The following is a 13251-nucleotide window of genomic DNA, read 5'->3' as shown; positions in this document are numbered from 1 at the left end:
ATGTCACATGATATTGGCCGCATGACTTGATCCAAAATGGTCCCTTTATATTGGTTACTCTGAATTACATAAATGAAATTCAATTTTCCAGACATTCTTTCTCATAACAAAGCAATGACTTCTACACATAATTTTAATACCAGTTTGCACTATGTTGATATATGATGTTATAAAATCATGCCAGAATAAAAAAAATATACATCTATTACATTTTAAGATATTTTAATCACAAATTAATTTGCTGTATTGGCCTTTGGACGGTTAAACCAAATGACCTTTTGACACTTCAAAATCTTTAAAATACCTTTATATGTAGCAAAATATAATTAAAACCTTTTGGATTCAATAAAGAGATCTAGTTGTACTACCTTACATACTTTGGATAGCATATCTTTGTTTTTTATTATCATTAAGGCCTTTGGACAAAAAATGACCCGTCATGTCATTGACCCAGTTATATAGTTCACTGATATTAATATTCAGTTGATATGCAGAACATCTTGCTGTAAAAACATGCTGGTCTGTTGGCTGGTTCTAAACCAGCTCAAACCAGCATAGGATGGTTTTGGAAGTGTTTTTTTCCCACAGAAGATTAGATTAGCAATTAGATTTTATATTAATTTCTGTCTGTTTTATGACTTTGAGTAATTAACATGCATGTTTCATATTTTATATTCATATTTCACAATCATATTTTTTTCAGCACCTTACACTTCCATTAAAAAGTTTGTAAAAATAGGGCACAATGGATTATGTTCATATGAAGGAATTTTCCATAGTGATCTTAGTGATCACAGGTGTTTTACCAATATTTTTGAATTACGCATTGCATTGTGTTTTAGAGTTAAATGAAATGTCCTTCATTCATTTTCATTCAACTTTTCATAATGTCCTTGCATCTTTTCTGTTTTTCTACGTATTTTTTTCTTACGGTGTACAATATCCAAACATGTCCTTTGCGGTTCCATTTTCACATGCGTGTCTCCTTGTACTCTGATCTCAGTCTTTACCTCTGCTGTGAGGTATGAGCCCCCTCTCACCACTCGCTAATGACGGACAGCTGAAGGCACACTCTCAGGGCCCCAATCAAATTTACAGCCCTCTAATTGGATTAGAAGAAGCCAGGGGGAGGGCTTTTATATCTGTGTCATCCTTTCTCTTTTTGTCCTCTTGTTTGCGCTTTGGCCTGCTTGCAGGGGTGGCTTGCGGCGGTCTGAGTGATGGACAAAAGGAGGAGCTGTCAGCGGAGCTGGGGTTTTTTAAACCGAGCCAACGAAGGACCGATCCACCGGTCTGCCGCAGAGACATGGCCGCTGCAGTCCATTGTGATGGGTGACAATGTTTTGTCTGCAGGCTGAGGATCTGTCCACAGACTGGCTGAATGAGAGGAAGCTATCCACGGCTGACACTGAAAGTGGAAAGCAAAAAGGCAGAGCAAAGAGTGAAACATCACTTAGCTCATTCCCGCACTGCCAGCGCATCCATTCTCCAGTACCATGAGTTCAATGCCAGACAAAGCATGTCACTCCTTGTTTTTCTAGTGCAAATAGCAGAACTAAAAATAGAAAAGAACATCAACTGGAGCAGAAATCGTGCATTAAGGGCTGTTGTGTATTAAAACAAGATGGGATCAGTTTTAAACAGAGCAGAAAACACACACTGTAAAACAATTATTGTAAAAGACAAAACAGTTAATTGGTTAACAAAAAGTTTCCTTACTATATACATTGAATAACTGTAATACATCTAACGGTACATTTAATGTAATTTTACAGTAAAATACCGTTAAATTTACAGTTTTTGGAGGTATACATTTCTGGAAAAATCAGTCATTGTAAGTCATTGTATAATTTACAGTGAAAAAAATGTAAATTGACATTCCCACAATTCCCTGCGTGACAATTCCCTGCTTGTGTGCAACTTCTATATATTACTAGTATAGTCCTTCTCAGCTTTTGGAAAAGATGCTTGTGATGAGCTATGATTCATCATGTGACTCTCGTCACCACTGTGATTGTGGTTGTCAGTGTATTACAATGGTACAAAACAGATATTAGCACTTCAATAGGTTGGTTAATTAGCATTATATCAGTTAATGAAATACGTTTTTTTACTGTAAATTGAAGTTATCTGTAAAACCTAAAATGTTGCTGCCGCATTTTTTATGGTAAATTTCTGCCACCGGGTTTTTTACCCCAAATTTAACTGAATTTTTTTACAGTGTGTAAAATAAACAGTTATGAACCGTAATTATTAAAATATGAACTTTTGAATTATATGGTTTTGAACTGTAAATATACAGTAAACTAAGTGCTGTCCCGTAAAACCTAAAATGTTGCTACCGTGCTTTTTACGGTAAAGTTCAGCAGCAACAACTGCTGTTTTTTTACTGTAAATTTTATGGGGAATTTTGGGGGGGTCAGTATGATTTTTTATTTTTTTTTTAAAAAGGAATAAATTCTTCTAATTCAGCAAGGACACATTAAAAATGTATCAAAAGTGACAGCAGAGACATTCTGTTGATCAAAGAGTCTTGAAAAAATGTATCGTGGTTTCCACAATATTAAGCAGAACAACTGCTTTCAACATGGATAATATTTTCTTGAGCAGCAAATCAGCATATTAGAATGATTTCTGAAGGATCATGTGACACTGAAACCGAGTAATGATGCTGAAAATCAACACATTGTAATGCGTAATTCAAAATAAAACACCTGTGAAAAATCAATACAGAAAATTCCTTCATATTAACATACTGTGTCCTTATAGTCTAATATTTCACAACATTACTGTTAATCTTACGACCGCAAACTTTTGAACATTATATTTGCAGAGTTCAAAGGTGCTGATGCTTAGAATCAACAACCTCTCAAAACACAAACACACGCAATCGACTGGCCACATGGTGACTGTCTTCCTGTCAGTGCTTTGTTCTGTTTCCTTACAGATTTTATGATCAAAGTGTGCAGAAAAAGGCCATCAGCACCTCAATTAAATTAGTTTGAGAGGTTACATAGAACAGCCATTGGAGAGCACAGCTTCAGCACTGCTCATGGTGCATGTGTATACGTCTGTTAGAGCATGTACACGTAAACGCACGCGTGAGGGCCTTGCTGTGCCTCTTCAGAGAGGTGGCAGCAAACACACTTGTCACTTTCTGCATTGTCAGCAGTGTTGCCGGCGTGCCTGACACCCTAGCGTATGTTTTTTGGGCCGGTCCGTGGGAATGGGCAGGAATAGCTTCCTCTATCAGCCAGTTCACACAGGATCCCTGTCACCCTCCTCATCACACACCTCACCGCTGCCATTCTTATCCCAGCAGGGCCAATGCTGATCACCGCATGCCACTATATGGACACTGTCCATGCTGACCACAGGACCAGAAACCCAGACCACTGCAAGGGGCACCATAGATAAGGAACTTCAGTCTGCTGCCTGACAGCTTAAAACGTGGATTGTCTCAATGTAAGTAAATAAAACTTTACGCATAAAGCAGTGAATGAATGTACTTTTGACAAATACAGGATGTTGTACAATGATGCACATGTGAAGATAAGCTGTTTTATTCTACATCAGGTTAGTCTGCCATGTCCAGGTCATGATTAAATATGCAGTTTGTGGAATAAATTAATAATTGACACAAAAATTAATACATTTCTCTCTGGGTTGATAAGCTAAAGAAAATGTATTAGTAAATTATAAAAAAATAATTAAAAATTAAATAAATCACTGAAATATCACAGAAATATTTTTATTTTTTAAACTAAACAGACATCAGAGAACCATAAACATGCAAATCTGTTGTTAAATTATAGAAATATTAACAATAAATTAAAATGTTTCGTTTGGGAATCCTTGTTTTACAGTGTCATCGATAATTCACCTTTTGCTTTTGCATGTTGCTTCATCCATGCAGATAGGTGTCAGTATGGAGTCGCATCAGTTGTGTAGGAAGAAAAATAAGAACAAGCACATTTTAGTCAACAAAAACAGCATTTTAATTCCTTAATTGATGTGACGCAAGGTTTTCCAGTAAAAAAAATATGTTGGACAGGACTTGATTTTATCTATTAATTAAATGGATCTCAAAAAGTGGTCTCTATATGACAGTTTAAAATTATATATTTGTTTTTACAAAATCATTTACAAAATGATTCCATTTTATAATTTATATATATATATATATATATATATATATATATATATATATATATATATATTTAAATATAAATATATATATATAATTTAAATATATATATATATATATATATATATATAATTTAAATATATATATATATATACAGTATATATATATATATATATATATATATATATGTCAGATTTGATTGCATGTTGACTTTCAGTTAAAGTGTATCTACAGTCCATCACATAGAATCAGATATGAGTATGTGACTATCACTGTCATTGACAATATAACTGTATCAAACAGCTCACGCCCTCCTGATCGTCTCTGCGTGTGAACTGCTGAGCTGTCTGCATACAGCTGAAAACAAACAGAGCGTCGGAGCAGAACTCCTGTTGATAAACACTTCAGCAGCTGCCATTCTGCCATGTAGACCCTCAGACAGACTCAAGACAACTTAATCCTGTCCCACTTATCTTCATCCCTCGCTTTCAATCTCTCTCTCCATTTAACTCCATCTCCCGCTCTCCTTAGCATACTTAGAGGCGTGTGAGTGTGTGTGAGACGAGAGGGGCTGTTTGTCTTCATGAAAATCACTCTACAGTATGTAACCTCTGGAAACTTCTGTTTTATATATTATATTATATTATGTTATGTTATGTTATATTATATTTATTATATATTCTTAAACAACCATATAGGAAGATGTATCATATTACAGGATGGCAATGTCAAGATTCAAAATGTGAAAGAATGGTTGGGAGGGAGAATGAAGAATAATTTTCACACATGAATTGGCACCTCTGAGTTCAGACCTTAAATTCTTTGGGATGTGCTGGAGGAGACTTTACAGAGTGCTCACCTCTTGCATTGTCAATACAAGATCTTGTCCAAAAATGGATGCACCTCTTGATGTAAATAAATGTTGTGAAGTTATTTCCATCAAGAGGTGCATCAAATGTTTGATAAATGAAAAGCTACATTCTCCATCAATTAGGGTTGAAAGAACTGTTGCCAAACATATAACATGCTAGAAACATAATGATCACAGCAATAATGATCCAGTCATAGACTCTTTAAATCCAAACAGCAGCTTATGATCATATGATCAAATAAATGCAGCCTCGGTGTGCATAAAAGACCAAAAAAAAAAAAAAAATCGTACAACACCAAACTTTTATATTACAAACTGGTGTATATTACCACAATAGTAAAAGTGTTGATATTACACACACATACAGTGTTTGGAATAGCATACTACCGTATCTACATTATTATTGTAGAAATAGAGTAGTTTGCTTGTATGGTATTTCAGATTTATCTATATTCTTAGCATATATATATATATATATATATATATATATATATATATATATATATATATATATTCTCATCCCAATCCAGACCCTCTTATTCGATAGCAGAGCGGGATGCCTGAGGATTAGCGGTGAGCACAGAGTGGTGGCTCTGTTTTCTCTCCCGATCTCCCTCCGTCCACAGACACTTAAGTACCTGGGATCGTGCTGCTGGTAATAAATATGCGGAGGCTTTAGTGTAGTGTAAACACGTCCCTTGTACCAGAAGGTGTAAACCTCCTCTCGGTTCGTTGTGGGGGGGAGTTAAAAAGTGCACTCGTCGAGGAGCCTGTCTCCACCTTGTTGCTTTACGGTGTGTTTGTTAACCTGTGACGTCCAAGTGCTCACACAAGCACCTTAACCTCTCTGTGAGTCAGGTGTTTATTTCTCTGTGTGTGAATGAATGCGAGTATGAGCATTTCTGAGTCCACTTGAAAGTTTTTCCCACATAGATCTTTGTGATTTAGCATTAGTTCATTCCTCTGGAGGACATGGCGTGAGCAAAAGGCATTACAGGACATAATAGGCCTTTTAACCCCTAACATATATCGTGCATAGATCCTGTGCATCACTTCACCAAAGGGTGGTGATTGGAGAAGGCCATGACCAAGAGCAATGGCCGTACTTCCACTGGAATGTACCCTCACCCTCATCCTACCCATTAGCCCAGGAATCAGCAGTCTAGTGCCCCTCAAGTATGCTTGGGATTTGGCTAGGATTAGCGTGTTACAGTTTGTGATTCTGACTGATTCTCATTAAGCTGCTAATGGAGACAGGAGTCAACCCTTGAGCATGACACATCTTTATTTTAGTAATGTTACTGTCACCGTTAACGTTCTTCTGGAATGTCTTTAGAGAGAACATGGATTCAGGCAAGCATAACTATTACTACTGCTCATACTTATGGTTGACAACCCCCTAAGCATTTGGCTTGTAACTCATCCTGCACTGTTTGTGCTGCGGACATCAATGGTGCCTCAAATTATGTGATTTGCGGAGGACTTGCCCATGCAATGCCCAAGCCATCTCATAGCAACGCCCCGGCAACCATCCTAAAAAACTGAACACCTTAGCACCCAAAACATTCTAACAGTGACCTAGCAACCTCATAGCAATGCTCTGGCAACCACACACATCAGCCTAACAGCCACAATGTGTTATAATACACTCAGAACGACTGCATAGCAACTCCCTGGTAACCACCCAAAAAAAACGTTATAAATATATATCAGTGTGTTAAAAAAACACACCTTAACAACTGCAGAGCAATGCCCCGCCAACCACCCAGAACACATTAACAACCCATATCAGTGTGCTAAAAACCACTTGGAACACCTTAGCAACTGCATAGCAACACCCTGGCAACCACACACATCAGCCTAACAGCTGCAATGTGTTATAATCCACTCAGAACATGTAAACAACTGCATAGCAACTGCCTGGTAACCACCCAGAACACATTAACAACCCATATCAGTGTGCTAAAAACAGCTTGGAACACCTTAGCAACTGCATAGCAACACCCTGGCATTGACATATAGCAACTGCAAAGCAATGTTCTGTTTACCACCCAGACCACCCTAACAGCAAGTTTGTGTTTTATATAAAAGGTTTTCAGACATTTATTGAAATTACGGTTCAATATTTAATTATTCTAAATATGCCATTCAAAGGTTTGTGGTCGGTAAGATTTTTTGTTTTGAAGTCTCTTATGGTCAACAAGGCTGCATTTGCATTTCAAAATAGTAATATTGTGAAATATTATTACAATTTAAACTAACTGTTTTCTATTTTAATATATTTAAAAATGCAATTTATTCCTTTGATGCAAAGCTGAATTTTCAGCATCATTACTCCAGTCTTCAGTGTCACATGATCCTTCAGAATTCCTTCTAATATGCTGATTTGCTGCTCAAGAAACATTTCTTATTATTATCAATGCTGAAAACAGATGTGCTGCTTAATGTTTTTGTGGTAGTGTATATTAATTAAATCAATTGCATTTGCATTTGAGGTTGACAGCAACATCAAAATAAGCACTAAGTGGACATTCTCAGCAGGTGCAGCTTGACGTAATGAGTGTGTATGTGATGCATATCCTCGATCTCCCCTCTGTGAATCACATCTGAACCATTAGCGGCTTTTCTCTGTGCCATTTTAATCAGATGAAAGTAGTAGATAATGCCCCCCTCCACAGCTCCATCAGTCTTGGCTGCCGGGTGGGATTTTAATTGGCCGCAACTGGTCCGAGATTAACAGAGGAGACCTGCGGTCGCCCCCTCTCTGATGGCTATCAGGCGTAATTACCTCTCCTCATGCAACACACTCTTTTCATAATTTCACATAATCTCCGGGTGTCAGCATTAAATCACCTGAGCTTTACGCACAGGTAACATTTGGTTCTTGGCTTAAACACAAAGATCTGATACTTCTCACAACTTGAGGTGTTATTTTGCAGTATGAATTTAGTCATGTAAAAGTGCTCATAATTTTAAGACCAAATGTCCATATGGATCATCTCAAAAGTGAAGGTTCTTTGCCCAGTCCTGGGGGCCTTAGTGAGGAGAGGAAATTTAAACTGTGCTTTTGTGTGAGAAAGTGCAAAGTGTGCTCCATTATTGTCTCCAAATCCTCCCAAAGCTTCAGCTGTCATTACTCTGTTCCTATCTATGTAAATGGCATAATTCCATACATCAATGGAAACGATGACAGTCGGAATCAAGGGTAGATTATGTTCTTACTGAAAGTGAACGTGACCCTTGAGGCACAGATGAAATGTGATTCATATGAATGTAAGAACATTTCAAGTCTAATCTTATCTTCCTGTATGACAAAGATGAATGTGAAAGCAAAAGTTCATCTATTGTAACCATCAGAAATAAAATAAATGGGTTGCTTATATCCATCACTTAACACTTATGATTGGACATATCTGTTAAAAGCAACTAACATCCTGTCAGGAACGACTTTTTGTGGTTTCAGAGGTGTGCCGTATTAACAAAAAATGTTTTCTTGTCATAACACAGATTCCAAAGTCCTCAGGGCAGTGTGGAAAGCCAAATTCTATAATTACCCAGTAGCTTTCATTTGTGTTATTTGGCAATTCAAAGAGTTTAAAGAGTTTTGTGAGGGGGTGAGGCCAATTTTATGTTTTTTATTTGCTCAAACATTTTAGCGCTTTGGGTAAGACTTCCTCTCTAATTGGAGAATAATTTCTTAGGAATAATTAAAAAATATATATATATATATTTACTAACTCTCATGTCATTTCATGCGGTTCCTGATGACTTTGGGCCTGTTTACACCTGGTCACTTCATGTGTTTCCTGATTGGATAACTATCCCATTTGTTAAAACTGTTCAACTTATTCTTGGCCACATAAATGTGTCACTGCAAAACGAATATGAATCCAATCAGCCGTGGCCAAAAGTATTGGCAGTAACATAAATGTTGTGTTTTGGAAAGTTCGCTGCTTCAGTCGTGTTAATTCACATTGTTTCTAGATTATTGTGATCAGATGCATGTGCTTTATTGGCCAAAAAAATGAACTTTTTCACAAATACCCAAATTTCACAGTTTTTTTGGCCCTGGCACAAATTGACCAGGTATCATAATTTTACTAATCATATCATCAGCACATGGGAAAGTGTTAACGAGTACTATTATTTAGTGATCATTAATCATTGCTATAAATGCAAGGAAGAAGTGCCTCCATTCATTGTATTCTTGTGCATGTGCAATGGTCACCTCCAAAGAAAAACATGCAGTCATCAGCACGTTGCATCAAAATGGCCTCACATACAAGGAAATTACTGCAAAGAATATTGCACCTGAAAGAACAATTTACAGAATCATCAAGAACTTCAAGGAAAGAGGTTCAGATGAAGTGAAGAAGGCTTCAGGACAACCCCATAGTGTCCAGCAAGCACCAGGACTGTCTCCTCCTGAGGAGTCACTATCGTGTCACCACCAGTGCACAGCTTGCTCAGTATCGGCAGAAGTTGGTTTTGAGTGTATCTGCGCACACAGTGAGGTGAAGACTTTTGGACAGTGGCCTGGTGTCAAGAAGGGCAGCAAAGAAGCCGCTTCTCTTCAAGAAAAACATCAAGGACAGACTGAAATTCTGCAGGAAGTACAAAAATTAGACAGCAGAATACTGGTGCAACATTATTTTCTCTGATGAAGCCCCCTTCCGAGTGGGACATCTGAAAAATCAATTGTCTGGAGAAGAAAAGGTGAACGCTACCATGAGTCCTGTGTCGTGCCAACAGTGAAGCATCCTGAGATCCATGCTCTTCATCCAAGGCAATGGGTTCTCTCACAATTCTGCCCAAAAACATTGCCATGAATAAAGAATGGTATCAAAATGTCCTACAAAAGCAACTTCTCAAAACAATCCAGGATCAATCTGGTGATGATCCATGCATTTTAAAGCATGATGAAGCACCATGTCACAAGGCAAGAGTGATAATGAAGTAGCTCGGAGATCATTACATTAAAATTTTGGATCCGGGGCCAAGCGGGTTCCTGGATTTTAATCCCATAGAGAACCTGAAGTCAATCCTCAAAAGGTGAGTGAACAAGCAGAATCCACAAATTGTGATCAACTTCAAGCATGTAATAAGACAAGAATGGAATTTGGCACAAAAGCTGATATCCAGCATGCCAATTGTAGAGGTTATGAAGAAGGGTCAAAACTGTAAATATTGATTCTTTGCATATATTGAAACTTTTTGCCAATAAAAGTCTATAAAACTTATGAAATGTTGCTTTTCAGTGTACTGGAAATGTGAAAAAATAATCTACACATACTGAAGCAGCAAACTTTGCGAAACACAAAACTTATGTCACCACCAATACTTTTGGCCATGGCTGCATACGCAAATTTAATCGAAAGCAACGTATATGTGGCTTCAACACCTGAGCATTTACACTTGTCCAGTTTCATTTTCATTTCCTTCTGAAGGGGTTTGAGTGATCGGATTTAAATCCTTCTCGAAAGAGTTCTGGAGGGCATTTACACCTGGTCTTTTCACGATCAAATAGCTTTCCAATCAAAGAAAACGCATTAAGTGATCAGGTGTAAACAGGCCCTTTCTTTCTTCTGTAGAACACAAAAGAAGTTTTAAAGACTTTTCCAGGCTCTATTCCATGTTTCATTTCAATGAACATTGACTTGATGTTCAAGCTTCTAAAACGATACAAAAGCACCATAAAATTAGCATTAGAAAGTGTCTAAATTACTCATGCGCAATATTCCAAGCCATATGATATCTTTGTGTGAGAATGGATAGTTCAGCCATGAAACTCTATTTGCGTTCTGATTGTTTGTTTCAATGTAACATTCACAGCAAATCGATTTCACATATGCATTACCACATCCCTTTATAACCACAACACATCCAATCTTGAACTCCTTGGCATAAGTAAAGTAGCAAAGTAAAGAATCATTCTTTTGAGTCAGAATCATTTTAATAAATTGATTGATTCAGTTCACAAAACCACTCTGAATAATTGATGAATCTTACTCAAACCAGTTGCTGTTAACTGCTCATTTCATGAGGTAGATTATCAGAATGACTTAAACTGTGTCTGTTCCTCACACAAAGCTGTCTAATGACTTCAGAAGACTTGGGAAATATAGTGCATGAGTCAAATGAACCTTTTTTTCACTTATGATACTTTTATAGTGCTCTGCCATCCTTTTTTGAAGCTTGAAATCTTCAGTCGCCATTCATTGGATTGCATGGAAAAGGATGACCAGCATATTATTTTGGGTTGAATTATTCTTTTAAAGGTTAAATGTTCTTTTCAGTTACCATCCTGACAGAGGAAAGCAGCCTGCTCTTTTCCCATTGAGGAATAGCAAATTTTGCTTCTGGCCAAATGGTTGATGAACTGTCAAGTTCAGAACAAAAGAGAGCACTAACAAGGTTATTGACACAGGGCACTTTCTGTTCCTTAGCAAAACAGTGTTGCCAAAAGGTTTAAGGCAACACTCACATTCACAATCATTAAGTAGCTTGTAAAAGCAGCAACCTTTTCATTCATACACTGGGAAATCGGATGTAGTATTTTACTTGGAGGTTATTTTCATGTCAACTTGGGTATTCACAGCATTTTTCCTCCAGCCTGGCACGAGGGCTGTAGTTCATGAACTAGCATACAGAGCTGACTGAAACTGGCCAAGCCCCAAAGAGAAACTGAATAATAGGTCACACACAGGATCTGACCCTCTCACCCTCGCATTCAAGACTGCTTCATTTGTACTTGTGTGGATGTTATTACATTATTTCAAAGGCATTAGAATTTATGTCCTTTTTAGAACTTGAGCTTTTTGTGTTCCCATTTCCTTTCATAATGTAGACAAAAACAGCTAAAATATTCTTTAAATATCATATTTTGCAGAAGAAAGAAGATCAGTTCAAGTTGAGGGTGACATGAGGGTGAAGTGTCTTCTTCTCACCAAAGGCTGCATTTATTTGATCAAAAATACAGTTAATAACAGTAATATGGTGAATTATTACAATTTAAAATAACTGTTTTCTATATATATATTAAACTGTAATTTATTCCTGTGATGTCAAAGCTGAATTTTCAGCATCATTACTCCAGTCTTCAGTGTCACATGATCCTTCATAAATCGTTAATATGCTGATTTGATTCTTCTTGTGTTAAAAACAATTATGCTGATTAAAATTTTTTGTGGAAACCATAGCAAAATCTTTAAATATTCTTTTATGAATATAAAGTTCAAAAGAACAGCATTTATTTAAAATATAAATCTTTTGTAACATTATAAATGTCATTGCTGTCACTTTTGATCAATTTAATTTTGATTAATTAAAAAAGAAATCTTACTGTAAATGATGACAGAATTTTCATTTTAGTTGAACTTTTACTTTAATCACAGATATACGAATAGTTTGTGAGATTCATTAGTGTTTGGCAATCATAAAGCTAATAACTGAATAAAACAGGCTGCAATGCAACAAGTATTAAATAAGCATATGAGTAATTTCTAAAATAACTAAATAAAATGAGTACATTTTCCAGTACTAATACTTTCTTACTCTTATCACTTATGTGCCATTCCATGGCAAATAGCTGGCATGTTTGGGTTGCCAACCCTTGATTTATGCAGTCTAAAGGCCTAATACAACTAAACAAGGCAGAAGTATAAAATTATACATTCATTGCTATTTTTTTCTAAAAAACAAACAAAAAAAAAGGATAGTTGAATAAATGTTCAGTAGATATAAAAAATGTTGGATTGCCGCAGAACAAAACTGCAAGAATGACTAAAATAGCCATTAACTCTGACCATTATTACAGTTTGATTTTCATAACAAGCATAATTTATATATGATGCTATTATTTCCATGTATATTCAGCTGTCGCCACTTCTTAAGTTACGAGCAAGAAACTACACCTTAAAATGGAAGATTTATGTTTCACTCCTGTTGATCTCATTCCTGTTGATCATACTGTATCAGAATGACTGTTGCATGTGTGTGTTGTAGCGTGAGTGTTTAAGCGTGGTAGGAGGCACTGAGAGATGTGAGGAATGCAAACAGACAGTCAGCTTTATAACTCTTTGGCTCCAGTTCTTATCTGGCCCCTTTGAATTTACCCCAGCGCAGCAGGGCCAGAGAAGCACATAGTCCGAGTATGTGAGCATGGTTAGGGTTCATATTCTGACCATCAGATGCTCTCATTCTTCCAGAACAGTAGCGCTATATCTGGCTTGAG

The 13251-nt window shown here is 36.7% G+C and overlaps 1 long non-coding RNA gene across 1 annotated transcript in view; it reads left to right on the top strand.

Annotated features, from left to right (window-relative positions):
• Window positions 1–13251, top strand: part of LOC125244215 — a 48486-nt gene that overhangs the window by 34148 nt on the left and 1087 nt on the right. The window contains exon 2 of the long non-coding RNA XR_007179253.1: window positions 3320–3465. This is a non-coding gene — a long non-coding RNA (uncharacterized LOC125244215). The remainder of the gene's footprint in view (window positions 1–3319; window positions 3466–13251) is intronic.

The sequence above is a fragment of the Megalobrama amblycephala genome, linkage group LG13, assembly GCF_018812025.1.
Source record: "Megalobrama amblycephala isolate DHTTF-2021 linkage group LG13, ASM1881202v1, whole genome shotgun sequence".
Lineage (NCBI taxonomy): Eukaryota > Metazoa > Chordata > Actinopteri > Cypriniformes > Xenocyprididae > Megalobrama > Megalobrama amblycephala.
This window is presented reverse-complemented; position numbering and strand designations above follow the sequence as displayed.